Genomic DNA, 18789 nt, shown 5'->3' with positions numbered 1-18789 from the left:
GTCCTCGGAAAATTCTATGAAAAATCCTTTGAACCAAAAAGGCCCTGAAATTTTGCATAGAAACATAAGCCGCCTGTAGTCAAAGTTTTGAAACTTTGAGAACTATAATAGCATGTATGAGAGTATAGAAATTTATCATGTGAGATATTTTACTTGAGACTACAAAATAATGTGTGCCACATATTTTTATACTAATCTTCAAAGCATTTTTTAATTAAAACCATGTATAGTGAAAGTCGTACCTTGAAGTTTGTGAAAAATATAACTTGCCACAGGGCATCCCCAATATGGACCCTCAAACCACCCGCATACGTCCATACTACATGGTCCGAACGCATTTTGTCATTCAACGCGGTCCTGTATCCATCCGCGGGCCGTTTCACATATAATTTTTTTTGCAAACTAGAATCAAAGTAGGGGGTGGGAGAGGGGCTTTGTGGGCATCCAAACCACTACGTGCGTTCGGCAACCTTACCCCACCCAAAATCCTCTTCTCGCGCTTTCCGTTCAACAGACATGCCGCTTCCCGCGCCGCATTCAAGCCGGCCAAGAGCATTGCGTGCGTCGTCGGCATTGGCCACGGCGGCCCTCCGCATCGCACAAGAGGCAGTGGACCGGCTCCTCCATAAGCACCAGACGACGGCCGAACAAGGCTTCGGGGAGGGGGGGGGGGCACGCCCTTCCCTTCCACCGTTGGAGGGACGACGACGACACGGACGACTATGTGGTGCGGCCAAGCGTATGAGGTCGTTGTCCGCTACAAGTTAGCCTCCTAGGTTTCTTTTTCTAGTTCTTAGTTAAACGGTCAAAATATCTAGGCCGTTTTATGTAAATTATGTCCTAACTTTAGCGAAATTGGTATTATTTGATATAATTTGTCTAGTTTATTCAAATTTGGTTTGAAATGTATGAGGGCAATTTTGGATGGCCGGATCCCGTATCACTGCCCGTGAGCTGGTCCCCACCCGTTGGCGGACAGATATGGTGTTCGGTTTGAGATTTCAGCAGCGTAGGTGCCCTATAATATCTTAGAACCAATTGTCTCTACTCCTGTAGCAGATCCCCATTATCAACCAGCCTAGGCAAACCGGTCACCCTGAGAGTGCAGCCATTGTCATCGGCCGCTCTCCGACGCGTCATATCAAATCAAATTTTTTAACGCGCGCTTTTTGTCGTGGTGCCTAGATGACTTTCCGCCAAAAGAAATTAAAAAAAGCTGGTATACGCGAGTGAGTGGAGCGGATATCTTCGATCACGAGCGTGTGCGCGCATCAGTGCATGGGGCCATGCAAGATTATACAATGAGTATGCGTTTGACGGCAACGCTAGTGCCTAGTGATACATAGCAATCAATCTATTACGGCCATCATCAAGCTTCATTCCGGCTGGTTAACGGTGAGTGCACGATGCCTATTGCCTATGCTATGGCGGCCCCGGCCGGTCGGCCACACACTCAGGCGATCGACGACGATCACGCGGTGACACTGGCATGTGGGCCCTCGTGACCTTACTCTATTTTTTTGGTAGAAGACTAGAAGCAAGCTAATGCCAGAGCGACATGTCCAAATGGCCGTTTTCAGAATACAGTGGCGGCACAAACGACAGATCGGAGATGGATCGTGCGTGTAGGCCAATTCCGCGCCCATCGTTATCGTCAGCATATGTGGATCGGGCAAGGGAGCTCGGGTGGAACACATGGGCACATGGCGTGGAGCTCTTTCTCGCGGCCTTTCCATATCGCTTACCTACCAAATAGCCACAGTTAGCACGCGGGGTCAGTACTGTCCCCTTCGTGGGTCACTGCCTTGATCCTCTTTTTGAAGCACACGCTACCTCCTCACGTACAATGTGTGAAGGGCCAGGATCGAGTACGTGCAGGGGGTTGCAAATTAACCCAGCTACCCTTCGTTCCTAACTGAATGACAAGCGATGGCATGTTAACCAAACCGACTTCCGGCGACGACACATACACAGAAGCAAATGTTCACATACAGACACACATCTTACCGTTATGAGCACCTTTGAAGATCGAGTTGTCAAATCTTAAGATTGTTGAAATCACCAAACACCTCGTAGCCGATGGGATCATGGTGTCCCACTGGATTATCATCGCCGTAACTCTAGAAAAGTACGAGCACACGCTCTAAGTCTAACACTTGAATTCAGGTAGGCTAGTTACACAAGGCACTTAAAAAGTTGGATCATGACTTTATGAGGATCAAGCCAGTACTCATACTAGTATTCTTGATATGTCTCAAGGTTGCTTTAGCTTATTCAGTGAGCAATTGTACGAGCGTGTGAATATCGGCATATCTTCCTTATAGAGAAAACAATGTCTGGTGAGGGTTGAGTACTAATGTGTATCAACTATACTCTTGTATCTAGCACTATCGGGTCAACTAATCTCGTGACATATCCTGTGGGATATGAGAAAAATACATCTCCACCCTCACGAGAACCCAAGTCATCGCACACCATCAATATCCGCCACCTCCCTCCCCATACCAGCCCCTGCACACTATCCCTTCTCCCATGCGGAGACGAGGGCCTCTCCATCGATTAGAATGCGGACATCTCTTCTGGTCTACCCCGCTACCAGTACCTCCAGCCTTGCTAGGGTGGTAGTGGATCCCTAAAAAGGGCTATGATGGCCTTCATTCCGATCATGGTGGAGCGACGACATTTGGTTGTCATCTGATTCAATCTGATTGGTGATGATCTTTGGTGGACATCTCCGGAGGACACGATGGTTGATTCTCTCATAGTATTGAGAGGAACACTTGTTAGAAGATCTACTATGAAGACAGTGACTGGAACACAAGTCGATATCTAGGGTGTGCAAACCTACGTTCTGGCCTGCACTAGTTGGACTTAGCGAAAAGAACTTGTTTCGTCTCCTTATTGAAGGCATTTTCTTCGTGTTGATGCTTTAGCCTCGATTGGTTGGACCTGACACCCGGGGTGAAAATCATTGTGGGCTAGGTGGGGAAGGAGCGGGCACATAGAGTAAATCTCTTTAACTTCTATTGCCAAAAGGAAAGGTAAATCTTCTAGCTAGATCTTTAAGAGCAACATGGAACTTAAATCCTATAAAAATGCTGACATTACTTAATTGCATGAACTTTAAAAATATGAGCATGTTTTTAAAACCATGGGAAGTGTGGCGAGCAAAATGACCACCATAAGCATGAAAAAAATTGGCAAAAACAAACAGAGCCTATGACATGTATACCACACAGCTAAAAAGGTGTGGCAAGGCATAACTGGAGCAATGGATCAAACACATGCCTAAGGTATTGTGGAACGATTAAGGTTAAGCTTGGCAACCTTGCTACAAACCAAACATGTTCTATATCATCAACATATATGAGAAATATGGTTGTGCCCACTTATTAAAATGAATAATAAAGATGTACCAGACTTACAAGTCATTAATCCAAAATTGTGCTACTTTGAGCTTAAACGGATGTACCGTGTAGGTGTAGCTTGCTTAAGGCCTTATATGTAGGGACGACAATGGGGCCCCATATTCACCAAACTAATGAGGGTTTCATCTATTAGGGGTGGGGGCAGACAAAACTTTCCCCATGGGGATATTTACCGAATTAACTTATTCCCGATAGGGTACAATGAAGATGGTGGCGGTATCCAATTCCTCAGACCCGATACCCATCGGTGACCCATTTTTAGATCTGACAAGCAGGCCCATGTATATTTCTACACACACACAGTGATCAACCGTAAAAAAAATTACAAACGAATTAGCAAACAACAAAAGCCCTAAAACAATCTTAATCCTACCTCACCCGAGGAAAAGCATATGTTCAAACTATTTAGTATTTTGTGTTGGAAACATGTTCGTTAGGGCTTGTTTATGCTTATAGTCTGCCATATATAATATGTTTATCTCCATCGCCAGGAGGTCTCATGCACTGATGTACACATGTCTTCCATGGATACAACAAGTAATACAAGACAAATAATAGTAGTTTCAATATTAGGACTAAAAGTTTTGTCATAATCTATGACATAAATCTTATATCTTATATTCTTAATTAGTTGATCTTCACTACTTCTATTTATCTTAACATGCACACATGTCACATCTTCAACTCCACTAATTCTACCTATATATAGTAATTCCCTCAACATGCACACATCCAACTTTATGAACCCCACTAATTTTATTTCTCTTAACATGCATGGGAAATACTACTTAATAAATATTTTATCACTATATTTTTTTAAAAAGGGAATATATTAATATCGTGAAGATATAAATATGTTATGACTATATAATAATCAAATACAAAAAATCATATGTTTTTGAATCTTTAGCCTCATATTCAAATTCAAATCAACCAAATCTCATAAAAATAATGTATTGCAACCAATTCCCGCATGTTTTCGCCGCAACAAGGGGTGTCATCTGGTTGCTTAAATTCTTTTTACACTAATCCCGACCACAGTTTCTTCTACTTAGATACAAGATTCTCTTTAGTTTGGCTAAAAAAAGACCGGAGGGGGTACTACCTAGCTGTGCAAGGTAGCCTAACCTTGGGACAGAACTGAACAGAATCTTGTGTACTCCCTCCATTTACTTATACAAGGCCATTATAAAAAATACAATTTACATCTATACAAGGCCACTAACAGTAATTGAGGCAAAAATTAATGATGTTTTCTCATACTACGAACTTATTTAATACTTGCATGCATGTAGTCATAATGACATTGTGCTATTTTCTTCTCATTCCTTCTTTGCATGCATGTGGGCATATTAATGATTCCGGTTAACGAAAAGAATAATTGACTTGCAAAGCAGTCATTAAATTTTTCCTTGGTACCTGTTATTTGAGTTTGTGGTCTTGTATAAGGCTGGTCACAATGGGAAGGAACTTAGGATAGTAACTTACACACTTCCCTAGACTATGTTACTACCTTCATAGTGGGTAGGAACATCTATGTAGTGTCATGCAACGATGTATTTATTAGGTTATAGACTCATTGTTTCTTGGAGTGTGTGATGTTCCGGTAACTTAGCTAGTTACCACAAACACCTCTCTCTTCATTAAATATGTGCCACATAAGCAAAGTTGTATTGGAGTGTGTGATGTTACTCCTAAGTTCCTCCCCATTGTGACCAGCCTAAGGAAATGGAGGGAGTACTTGTACATGCAAAATATCACTCTCCTAGGTATATACGTGTCCAGATATCCACGACATGATGTTGATTAATTGGAAGACCCATTGATTTGGCAATTCGTACACACTAAGTTAATTAGTAGGTAGAGATGCGCTAGTTTACTAACAAGGACTGTGTCAAGTCATCTTATCGAGGATACTAGTTAATTAATTAGGTGATAGCATAGTAAGTTAGGTAGGCGGGAATACATTGGGCGTGCACATGTCTTAGCCGTCCAAGTGTCCCATGCTCCTGTGCTTTGCTCAAATTAAGGATCAAGTTGCGTGATTCGATTTGGCCTAATTGTCAGCTTGATTGATTGGTTCATTGTGTGTACGTATTGTCTACCTGCTGATCGATGGCAACTTGATTAATTAGCACCAGCTTAGGCTAAAACTGTCAGTATCCAGTTGTTTTGCATCAAATTGAGTGGTCATGCCTCGCTGGCTAGTAGACTAGCTTACTTCGATCATGAACGATATGATGCTTTTGTACATTTGACATTGTCAGCTATGGGTGTTATGCCAATTAGTTAATATATTTGTGAACTTAAGTAATTTTTTGCTTGATTGTGAGAATTGTGTTACGTAATTAAGCTATCTGATATATTTTTTCCAAGTGCGGTAACTGACACTCTCGACGTTCCAAGATACATGATGCTGTAGTTATGGACCCAATACGTGCTGAAGATTCAACTTTGACTGATATTACATATTTATAATTAGTATAGTTTTTCATTGTTTTCTTGATATAGCTCACTATTCGTGCCGAATGGTATTTATAGTTAGTATAGAAAAGGGAACCAATACTTATCAACTGATTAATCCAGCGACAGATTTGGTTGCTTCATGAAAATTTAATAGCACTGCCCGTAGTAAAAGTTGAAACAAAATTCAATATTTTGATGAAAATCTAATAATATTATTTCTCTAAGTAGTTTTGTAATAATTAGCAAAGATATGGGAACTTTTGACTGCGCACTTTCTGATTTATTATTGTCTACCCTTATTTTTGTGTACCCAACATAATATTATCAGATTTTTCTTCAAAAAGGAAGCTGACGCCCGTTTCAAAAACATGCTCAACACTGTACAGGAGTACATCGAGCTCTTTTCGTGTCAGCGGGGAAGCATGCACGATTTACTCATGCAATGCAGCAACACTTCTTCCATCTCCTATCGTTCTTCTTTACTTTACGGCATTGAGTAATCAGAGTGCAAAGTTCTTTTTTTTTGAATGTTGGTAGATTCTACCAAATTCATTGATCAGAAAAAAAGGACAGAGGGTGGGCTACAGATAGTAGCACCAAAACAAAAGCGAGCGGGCACAAGCGAAAGGAAAGAGAAACACAAAAAACACCACACTGCCTACATACATAGCCAGGATCAAAAGGAATCCCAGCTCCCGCGAGATTCCAGAGTGTGATCTCCTCTCTTAATCTAGTGACGAAAGAGTCTAAGCTCAGAGCTTCCTGTTGGAAAGTCCTCCTGTTCCTTTCCTTCCACAACTCCCATGGGACAAGATATAGCAAGGACAGTGTTCCTTTCTTCTTCTTCTTAATGGCTTGGTTGTGACAGTGTGCCATCCATCCAATGATGCTTGTCTGATTGTTCCAGGATTGTGGCTGGAGCGCCGGCATGTTGGTTAGGTGTGTGATCTTGTCCCAAACTTGCTTGGACCATGGGCAGTCCCAGAACAAATGCGCCGTTGTTTCTAGGTTTTGCTCGCATAGTGTACAGAAATAGTTGTTCTCCCATCCGCGGCGCAGCAATACATCGGCAGTTAGGATCCTCCCAAGCGCCGCAATCCAGATGAAGAACCGACAATTCTCAGGCGCGCACGCCTTCCAAATTAGATTGTAATTCTCCGTGAGAACCGAGCCCTCGAACTGCAGAAGGTAGCCCGATCTCGCTGTGTATTCATGTGACTCCGTGAAACGCCAAGCAATCGAGTCGTTCTGTCCGTCATGCAGTTGTACTATATCAAGCAACACCGCAAGCCGCAACAGTTCCGGTAGCATTTGGTCGGTCAGTCCCCTAGAAAGGTCCGAGAGCCTGTTGGAACCGCAGCCCTCTAGCTACCTCTCCTCTCACTCGAACGGAGATGGAAGAAGAAGAACAGTGGACACATGATTTTCTGGCCGGCGCATGAACGCCGCCACGGGCGCACAAACGCCCCAATCGTTTCTTCTTTACAGTGGCTACATGGCTTACACACGATTCCTTCTACAAACAGTACACACGGGGCTTTTATAGCCGGCTGCACACACAGGCCAACGGCCACACACACCCCACTAACTCACGCACACACGCACGAATCATCCAGCCGTTGAGCCAACTAACTTGGTCGTCACACCCGGCCACTCACATCTAGCTAACTTCCCGGGAGTCTATCTGTGACTAACAAACCTATCTAGCCGCTGCATGCACGCACACTGCAACGACCACTACCAGATGACCCGCCATGCATGTGTCTGACTTGGCTGGCATGCAAACGCATGGCTAGCTAGCAAACTCGGTCATGGACTTGCGCCACAATACCCATATACATGGTTTATCCTAACATACTCTCCTTAAACCATGATGTTGTTGCCGTCAGAGTTGTTGCAGCTTCCGTCATCAATGTCGCCACGACCGTGACCTAGCCCGCGGACCCGACCTGACGCAACGACGCCGGTCGCACCGTGCTCCGTCACGACTCCGGCAACACACGGCAAGCACCTTCTCCACCGCGACACACGCCTGGCGTCCCTCGGCACCCCGCACGTCCCGCGCACACCCGACACGCCCGACGAGTCCGACCGCACCAGTGCATCCCGCACGTCCCGCGCGCACTCGACGCGCCCGACGAGCCCGACCGCACCGGTTGCTCACCGCGTGCCGCCTCCGCGTCCGCCATGGCAGCCGACAGCGACAAACACCGGAAGGGTGTTGCCGAACTCGAGCACGGACTCGAGCACAACGGCGACATACACTTCCTCCCAACGTCAACCGCACGCTAGTACGCGCGCCCGCGGTCCCGACGCGCCCGACGCATCCAGTGCGCACCCATAACACGCACCAGTCACGCCCGGCTCGCCGCCGCGGCCTCCATGCAGCCATGCAGTGCCTCCACGCCGCCACCGCGGCCTCCTCGCCACGCCGCGCACCTTCATAGACCGACACACGGCCCGGAGCTTCACCGCGCAGCCGCCGGCAAACGCCGCCACCGCCGGCACGCCTCCGGCAAGGGGACGACACCCAAGATGAACCAGCTCATGATACCAATTGTTGGAACCGCAGCCCTCTAGCTACCTCTCCTCTCACTCGAACGGAGGTGGAAGAAGAAGAACAGTGGACACATGATTTTCCGGCTGGCGCACGAACGCCGCCACGGGCGCACGAATGCCCCAATCTTTTTTTCTTTACAGTGGCTTCATGGCTTACACACGGTTCCTTCTACAAACAGTACACACGGGGCTTTTATAGACGGCTGCACACACAGGCCAGCGGCCACACACACCTCGCTAACTCACGCACACACGCACGAATCATCCAGCCGCTGAGCCAACTAACTTGGCCGTCACACCCGGCCACTCACATCTAGCTAACCTCCCGGGAGTCTATCTGTGACTAACAAACCTATCTAGCCGCTGCATGCACGCACACTACAACGGCCACTGCCAGATGACCCGCCATGCATGTGTCTGACTTGGCTGTCATGCAAACGCATGGCTAGCTAGCAAACTCGGTCATGGACTTGCGCCACAATACCCATATACATGGTTTATCCTAACAGAGCCAAGTTTCTGCCTGCAGCGCCTTATGGACCGTTCTGTTTTTCCTTGCTGAGATATTGAAAAGAGCAGGTGCAATGATTTTGGGGCATTGTCCATGCAGCCAACGATCATGCCAAAAGTTGGCCCGTTGACCATCTCCCACTGTAACCTCAGTTGCCATGGCGAATAACATGCGGTCTTTCTCGTCGCATGGAAGTTGGAAACTCACCCAAGGCTGTGCCGGGTAGTCTTAGAGCAGTCCCGAAGCGCGGAAGGTCCAGCACTCCTAAGCCACCAAACTTTTTTGTGCGACATATAAGGCTCCAAGCCACCCTACCTTTGCCACCCGTGCATTCTGTCTCACCACTCCAAAGCCAGGCGCGACATATCTGTAGCATACACTTCCAGACCCAGGTCGGTAGTTTGTGGACTGTCATCATATAGATGGCCAGCACGGTCAATCCTGATTTCAGAAGCACCAACCGGCCGCTCTTTGCCATTAGTCGGCCCTTCCGCATCGCTGTTTTGCTTCCAAATTTTAGGAGCAGGGGATCAAGATCAACTTTGGTTAGATTCCGTAGCGATAACGACATTCCGAGGTATGTGATGGGGAAGCTTTTTATCGGGATTCCAAGGTGCGCCAGGACTCGTTCCAGCTGAATCGCTCCGCGTCGTATAGGCTGGGTTACGCTTTTGTTCTTGTTTGTGTGAAGACCCGTTGCCGTCGCAAAGCATTGCAGTAGCAAGTTGATCATTGAAGCGTCTCTCTCCGTGGGGTTCATGAATAGAGCAACATCATCGGCGTAGAACAAACAACGCAACAAGCGCCTTCGCCCCGGCAGTTTCGAGAGCATGCCATGCTCCGTTGCGATGGACAAGAGTCTTTGCAGTGGGTCCATGGCCAAGATGAAGAGAAATGGTGATAACGGATCGCCTTGCCACAAGCCGTTTCGATGAGTCACGCTCTCTGACTGATGTCCATTGATGAGCACTCTCGAGGTCGAAGTCCTCATAATCATCATGATCCACTCGCACCATCGTGAGCCAAAGCCCCTGGCCTGCATCATCTCTATCAAGTACGGCCAGGAAAGCGAGTCAAACGCCTTGGCAATGTCGAGTTTTAGCAGGATTGACGGCTTCTTGGTCTCATGCAGAAAATGGATCGTGCTCTGTACATACAGGAAGTTCTCCTGTGTATTGCGTTTTTTATGAAGGCACTCTGGCATTGATCCACTAATCCTTCCAGTTTAGGAGCGAGGCGCCGCGCAAGGATCTTAGAAAAGATTTTTATCATACTGTGCAACAATGAAATCAGGCGGAAATCCTGAAGTGTGTCCGCCCCCTGTTTCTTGGGAATCAGTACGATGATGGCCTTGTTAAGTTTGAATCGAGTTTGAATCGAACAAATACCACACTAGCTTCCACGGATTCGATTCCTGTCATCTTGGCCTACACATTTCGAATGCAATCAATGGTAGGTGCAATGGGAGAGTTGCTATATGCCCTATCATGGGGCATGTCACGGCGTAACATGCCGTTGGATCAAAAATGGACTGCCCAGATTAGATGTTGTGGCAGAAAATACTGTAGATATGCCCTGTGTATTCTCTATGACACACACTGTACATGGGGTATTGTTTATGCTGATCTGGGTTGTTGATTACCATTCGAACGGTCGAAAGAGGGGGGCATGTTACCATTATTGTTTACCGGTGACATGCAGTGCCGGAGACTATACTTGCGCATATCTATACTTGCGCATATCCTATTTAGCGCTGCAGGCGCCGGTTTCTTCGGTTTCTGCAAACCGGCGCCTGCAGGCGCGGTAGCTGGGCTCGGCCCATTTGTGTTTTTTCTCTACCATTCATAAAACGTTCAAAAAATGATGCATCCGCCGGATAACGAACACGCACCAACTGCTTCAAGGCATCAAGCGTAACCACTAGGCCAACGAAGGACTTGTGCCTCCTAAGCATCTTTTTTCCTTTCACTCTTTAGTCAGGGATCAGCTTCCCAAATCCCGGTTTTCACTGTTTCGCTGCTCATTTTCGAGGACGATTTTATTTGAGTTTTCTTTTCTTTCCTTTTATAAATTTTTTGTTAAAAAAAACTGATGAACTGTTTCTCAAATTCCATGAACTTTTTTCGAAAATGATGGACTTTTTTCAAAAACGATGAACTTTTATTCGAAAACGATGAACTTTTTTCAAAATTGATGAACTTTTTTCAAATTCAATGAACTTTTTCTCAAATTCCATGAACTTTTTTCGAAAACGATGAACTTTTTTCAAAAACTATGAACTTTTATTCAAAAACGATGAACTTTTTTCAAATTTGATGAACTTTTTCTTAAATTCCATGAACTTTTTTCGAAAACGATGAACTTTTTCTCAAATTCCATGAACTTTTTTTTGAAAATGATGAACTTTTTTCAAATTCGATGAACCTTTTTCAAAAACGATGAAATTTTTTCAAAGTGGTTAAACCTTTTTGAAATTTGATGAACTCTTTTCAAATTTGGATGAACTTTTTCAAACTCCGTGAAGCTTTTGGAATTACCGAGATTTCTGATTTTTTGTGATTTTTTTAAAATCAACAGTTGACCAGTCAACTAGTAAAGCGCTAGAGCGAGCGGGCGACTGTGCAGCGCGAGTCGAGCGCTAGGAGCAGGCGAGCGCCCAGCTCTTGTAAATGGGCCGGCCCAAAACTAAGCTGCTGCGGGGCGCCAGTTCTGGATCTGGCGCATACAACGCCGATTAGGAGCTCCCCTATACTTGCTCCCCCTCCCCCCTATCTCAGCGTTAAGTTTAGAAAAGGGAATAAGGCCCATGTGAAGCCCACTAGCAGTCAGGTTGGGCTATTGGCTCAAGTCTCCTCCTGGGCGTTGCGTTCTCCTGTGATTAGTACGTAGAAAATTATCCGCAGCCGTTCCGTGCCCTAGGCCGCCCGGCCGCCTCTGCTCTCCCAGCCTGCTGCTGCTCTCGATCCTATTCTTACGGCGACGGCGCGACGCAACCTTCTTCGGTTGCCAAATCTTCCGGATCCAACCAATGGGAACTAGCCAAGGACACATGGCTTAACACATCACTACATCACACCATCTAGTAATCTCAATTCCCGTCTTGTATCGTTGTTCAATTTATCCATCAGCTTTTTGTTGTTTACTTGTTTCGGTTGTGTGATTTGTGATGGTACGATCCTATCTTGTACTATGCTTGAAATAATGGTGATCATGATGCCAATTATCTTATATGAGTTCCTATTTGTGATGCAAATTTTTTCTATGTCGAACAGCTAATTGTGGGATTGCAATTCAACAGATGCGAAGATAAAAGCGCCATGAAATGCCTCTATGATTAATTCTTTTTAAGCCGGATTCTTCAAGTTCTCAACCTACTAAATTGTTAATGATGCTGATGCGCAAGTTACAAATCCCAGTCGAATTGACACTCATAATAAGAATATGCCGGACATGGTAAAAGTTGTAGAATAAGAAAACAACATAACCCCAAGTTATCTGCAAGACCTGATAAACATTGTCAAATTGGAGCTACCACCGGACAAGCAAGATGAAGCTCCAATTTCTATATACACCTGAGGGACCATATCAGCGACAAAGTACCCCTAAACACTCTAACTATTTATTTATCAGTTAAGCGCCGCCATATGGGAGGAGTTACTTCGATATTGAATGATCTTGCATGTTGAAAAAGAGTTAGCAGGTAATTTCTCTTGCAGTGAAATTATTAAACCTTTTCATCTTATTTGGCAATTGTAGAGGCGAATTTAAACTCATACAATGGTATGCATGTTTTTTAGTGTGCAACACATCGATATATAGTATGATTATAGTTATTTACTTTTGCTCCAGAAAAAAATGAACTTGACTTGACCACCCCTATATCAAAATCCTGGCTCCGCCCCTGGTGACATGCCCATGTGGATCTCAATCCATGCCGGCTACAGCTATCGGGCGCCATGCCGAGCAGTAAGAGCATCTCGACTCGCCTCCTCCCCCTTTTTATCGCTAGCATCAAAAAATGGCCCAGCCGCGTCCTCATAAGCCCAATTTTTGTCGGTTAGACCCGATTTTGGTGTCGACGGACTGAGACCAAACCCGACGCATTGGGGGCGCCGGGGGAAGCGTTTTGGCGCAAAAACACGATGGGGATGCCGAGTCAGCGACCAGCCTCGTCTTATCTTCCCCATCGCCTCGTTTCCCCGCGGGAATCAATGCCAACGTTGCTGCCGGATTCCTCACGAGCGGCGCAGTGTGGCGACGCGCCTCCCCTCCTGCCATGCGTACACACCTGTGCCACCCCTGCCGCTATAAAAATTGACCCCTCCCTCGTTGGTGGACGCACTCGCCCGCAGCCCCTCTCTCGCCACCGACGCCTCCATCTCTCTCTCTCTCTCCCTCTCTCTCTCCCTCCCTCCCTCTCTCCCTCTCTCTCCATCTACAGCCACCGCGTGCACAACCGTCGATAGGAGAGCGGTTCCTCGGCGATGGAGTGGCGGCCAACGGCTTCGGCCGCCGCCACCTGCACGAGTGGGAGGCCCACCTCCTTCACGAGGCGAATTACCCGGCGCCGCCTGGCATGCGCATGCCGGGGCGGTGGAGGCTCAACATCAGAGGCGTGCCCGTCTCCCCACAGCCGATCGACGCCGGCCACTTCCACGACGAGATCGAGCGTGTTCGGGTCTCCCTGCTGGAGAAGGTGCGGGGCCGCCCGGAGTACGCCGCCAGCAACCACACGCACCGGGCGGCGTACTTCCAACGCCGCCACGAGGAGCAGCTCGCCTCCACCAACAATGTGTTGGTGAGGGGGCGCCATAACACCGACGACCGCCGTCTGTGGTGGGGTGTCCACGGGCGCACACTCCACTTCGTCCTCGAGCACCTCGAGGGCGGCAACGAGCCGCCGCCCGAGTACCCGGCGGCCCCGGCCCCGGTACCCCGCCACAGTTGTGGCCCTTGGCTGTCGAGGCACATGGCAGGTGGGACCTCTTCCTCATCCTGCTCCTACCACTCCTCCAGGTCGCCGGCGCTCGCCAACGTCAAGGCCGCGCCTGTGGAGACACGCTCGGCCGGTGCACCCGCGACGGCGCCCTCGTCATCAGCGAGGGCGGCCGTTCCTCCTCTGCTCCTTCCTCCCGCCTCGTCAAGTCGAAGACGCCGTCACTGACGTCGTCGCCGTCGTCGTCCTTCTTCTTCATGCCGTCGCCGTCCCTGCTGGCCCCCTGCCTGGGGTCGCCCTGGCGGCGCTGCCTCGTCGTCGCTCTCCTCGAGGACGAAGACGACGGCGGCGGCGGCGTGAAGAAGGAGGAGGACGACGACGTAGGCGGCGCAGCTGGCGTGGGCGGTGGCGGTGCGGCAGTAGTAGTAGTAGTTTTCCAATTTTGTTTTAGATTATGTTTCAATTTGTAAAAAAACAATGGAATGCCTAAATTTCGCCAAATATGTGTCGTGTTTGGCCGAATTTTGGTCGTGTATGTTTTTAAAAACCTTTTAAAAATGGCGCCGGGGGACGACCTGTTGGCGGCGGCTGGGAACCCGACCCCCTCCCTTTTCAGTCGGCGCGCCCCAAAGCGGCGCTATTTCAAGCCCCTGGGGGGTGAACAGCTGGAGATGCTCTAAGATCATGGAGATACAACCCATTGAGGCGTTCACTGCTTTGTCCATCTTCTTCTCCCGTGAAATCACTAGTTAAGGGGGGCCTCTTGCAAAGGTCACACCTACCATCTCTTAAACGGTGCATCCAAATTCCAAACCGTTTTCATCATTGGTTTCTTGCGGTGAGATCTTCGAAACTAGATCCCCTACTAATAGGTTTCGATGAACTTTTTTTCACGAAAAACCTATGAACCAAAAATATGAAAACATAAAAAGTAAATGGTTAAAAAATGAAAACCAGAAAACATCAACAACCGAAAAAAACCTGAATAACGAAAAAAAGGAAAGGGGTTGCAAAAAAAGAAAAGAAAAGGAAAAAACCAAAGCCGGAGCGCGAATGCAGTTTTTCACTATTTTTTCTTTATGAGAAGCACTGTAATGTTTCTTGCGGAAGCAAATTTGTGTTTCTTAGAGAAGCACAATTTATTTTGCTTCTACAAGAAACAAATTTGTGCTTCTCGTGAAAGCACGGTTTTTTTTTCCTCTTTTTTCCAGAAACATAACCATGCTTCTCATGGAAGCAAATTTGTGCTTCCAGAAGAATGAAATATGTTCTTCCCATGGAAACATATTTATTTTCTTTTCCGAGAAGCACATATGTGCTTCACAATAGAAAACATACTCTCTCCATTTCTTTGTACAAGGCCACAATCTCATATTACAGGTATCAAGGTAAAATTTAATGACAACTTTGCAAGTCAACTTTTCTTTTCGTTAACCGGGATCATTAATATGTCACATGCATGTAAGGAAGGAATGGAAAGAAAGTAGATGAGTGTCATTATGACTAAATGCATGCAAGTATTAAAGCAAGTTGCTAGTACAAGAAAACATCATCAATTTTTGAATCGGTTACTATGGCCTTGTATTTATGCAAAATATATTTTTCATAGTGGCCTTGTATAAGGGAATGGAGAGAGTATTTTATTTGCTCTAAAATGCAAGGAAAACTAGGCGAAAACCAAAAGCAACAACACTCATCTAAAACCCAAAAAGGCGTACAAAAAAAATGAAAAACAGATGAAGTGGCGGCGGCTGGGTGCACCACTTGACGCGCACACATGCAAGAAAGTAACCCCCCCCCCCACCCCACCCCCATATGGGGTAACTGTTGACACGTTTTTTGACCAAAATAAATATAGTGTGTAAGCTATGCAAAATTATAGAAATAAATGTCAACAAGAAAAATCCGTTATAAAGTTAACCGCTCAAAGTGAGGGCTGGCGATAAAATCGGCCCACGATATACTCCCGAATAGTGATAAAATTTGTTTATGACATGCAGTTTTGATGATGCTAACATTTTAGGCTCTTAAATAGGTCCACCGTAACCCTTAGATAGTTGCTCCCCTTCTCCTTGGAGAGCTCCTAACCGCGTCGATTAGAGAAGCAATGCTCGCACTGAGCCTTTGTGGGCCATGACCCAGTAAGTAGGCTCTATTGCTCGCTTGGTACCCCTTGTTCGCTCTGAAACTGCTCTGTCGGAAGTCCTCGCTTGGTCACTTCAAACCGCTCGCTCGACCCTGCTCCAATTTTTTCACTTATCTTCTATCTAACACAAAAAAAACTGCTGACTAAAAAATACACAAATTTGGGAAAAATGTTAGTTTGTGAAAATGTTCACAGACATGAAAAATAGTTTGTGGATTTAAAAACTGCACATGAGTTCAATAAAATTTGCGAATACAAATAAAATTTTGTGAATCTCAAAAGACATTGCGCATATATTGATTCATGGATCTGACAAATCTTCGCGCATCTGAGAAACGTCTGCTAATTTGAAAAAGTTCACATATCTGAAAATGTTTGTAGATATAATCTTTTGTCGCAATTTGAAAAAATTTCATTGATTTGAAAAATGTTCACGAATTTGAAAAAGTAATATTGTATCTGAAAAAGTAATTGCATTTGAATTTTTTTTCTGGATTTGAAAAATGTTCACGGATTTGAAAAAAATTTCTTGAAACCAAACTTTTTATGGATTTAAATAATAATTTTGCGGTTATGAAACACAATTTTTTTTGGGTTAAAAGCTCATGGATTTTTAAAAGCAATCGCAGTTTTGAATTAAAAGTTCGGGAATTTGGAAAGAGTGCACAGGTCTGAAAGAAAATTTTTACGAATAGAAAAAATATTTTTAAAATTTATGTTCATATTTTTAATTAAAAAAGAATTCAGAAAGGAAAAATAAAAATAGAAAAGAAATATGAAACTGGAAAAGGAAGGAAAAAAAGAAACTAAAACTAAATCTGGTAAAAACAGCAGGAAAAAAGGGCCATATGCTTTGGGAAGCTTCCTAAAACCAGGGCTAAAAACTTCTAGAAGCTTCGCAAAATCACAGGCGAAGCTACTAACTAGACCAACAGAATCGCACGCTAAGCTACGCTAGATGGGCCGGCTGTTAACAAACGAAGCGATCGAGGTGTGTGCATGAGGTAGGAAAATGCACTATATTCAGCGCTATAAGCGCCTAATAGGATTCGTGTTCTCTCTTGTTGCTAGGATTCGATCCCACGAGCTCGCTCACACCAGACTGCAGACGGCTTGCAGCTAGCCACTCCACCCAAAGCTGCTGCTGAACATTATGACGCGAAACAGAGAGCAGGGTTCAGATTTTGGAAAAAAAATAGAAACCATTCTTGAAAATTTTGAACAATTCAAAATGCGGCAAATGTATTTTGATATAGGAAGCTTTTTTTTTTCTGAAAATTGCAAAAAAATTTTGTAATCCGAATTTAGAAAAAAACACGAACAGTTTTTGCAAAACCTAAACAGTTTTCTAAAACGTGAAATTTTTTGGAAAAAATTAAAAAATTCGGATATTGTGAACATTTTTTTTGAAAACAAGAAATTTTTTCTGAAATTCCTAAACATTTATTGAAGCACGAACATTTTCTGAAATTCCTAAACATTTATTGAAACACGAATATTTTTCTGAAACTGTGAACAAATTTTGGATATGAGAACATATTTTGAAATACCTGTACATTTTCTGAAACATGAATATTTTATGAATGACAATCTAAACAGATTTTTGAAAAGGTAAACATAAATTATTTTTTAAAATGAGACATTTTTGAAATTTTGTTTTTTTGAAAACGAGAACAATTTTTTAATTTCCTGAAAGACTTTTTGACATAGGAACACTTTTTGAAATTGTGAACAAAATTTAGAAACAGGATTTTTTTTGAAATCGGGAGAAAATTTTGAAAACGATAACATGTTATAAAATTCCAAATAAATATTTAAAATTCTCAAACAAAAGAAACATGAAAAAAATGAAAGAGCAAAGAAAACAGAAAAAGAAAAGAAAAAATTAAAACAAAAAGGAAATGAAAAGAAAAAGAAAAGAAACAAAAAGGAAACGAAAAGAAAAAGAAAAGAAACAAAAAGGAAAAATACAGGAAACAAAATAACTGGTTCAGGAACCTCCTAGAAGGTTCCTAAAACCAGAAAAAACCGGCTGGGAACCAAGATTCCCAAAACTGGATTCGCTCCAGCGTTTGAACGGGCCTGTCCATCCGGACGCTCGTCGATCTGCCCCTGTGCGTCACCTTGACTACTTGCCACAGCGAGCGGCAAATATGAATTTCCTGTTGCCGGGACCTTTGTTAGTTCACTACTACCACTTCATATAAGGGTAAACTAGACTGTCTTGGACAATAGCGGGAGAGAACCCCCTATAACCTTGTGGTACACCAACCATGTAGATAGTTTCAAGCGCCGGCGTCTTGGGATTATAGTAGCCTAATGACCTTCCCGTGTTGAGCAAAATCCGTCCATCAATTGGGTCGGCGGACATCAGCGTGGCCTCCCTCGACGAGTATTGAGGTGAGAACTTATCAAGTTCGATACGACACTCCACGTAGCAAGCCCCGTCCATGTTCTTCATCCTCCATACGTCAATGGCATTCATGTCGTCATCCCACCATGCCATGGAGATAGCACCTTTGAGCTCGAGGATGGACGTACGACCACTGCCATGGCTGCTCCATGAAGGACCCTGCATGACCTCAAACTCTCTATCTATGACGTCGAACGCCATGAGTTCGCACACCTCGGATTCTGGCCCAAGCATAGGTTCGACCACCCAATAGATCTTGCCATTCGCGTAGGCTGGCGTCACGTCGACTGCCACCGGCCTTGTCGGAGGATCGTATGAACACCAGAAATT

The sequence above is a fragment of the Triticum urartu genome, chromosome 1A (assembly GCF_056163025.1).
Source record: "Triticum urartu cultivar PI428250 chromosome 1A, HENAU_Tu73, whole genome shotgun sequence".
NCBI lineage: Eukaryota > Viridiplantae > Streptophyta > Magnoliopsida > Poales > Poaceae > Triticum > Triticum urartu.
Note: the sequence above shows the minus strand (reverse complement) of the source record.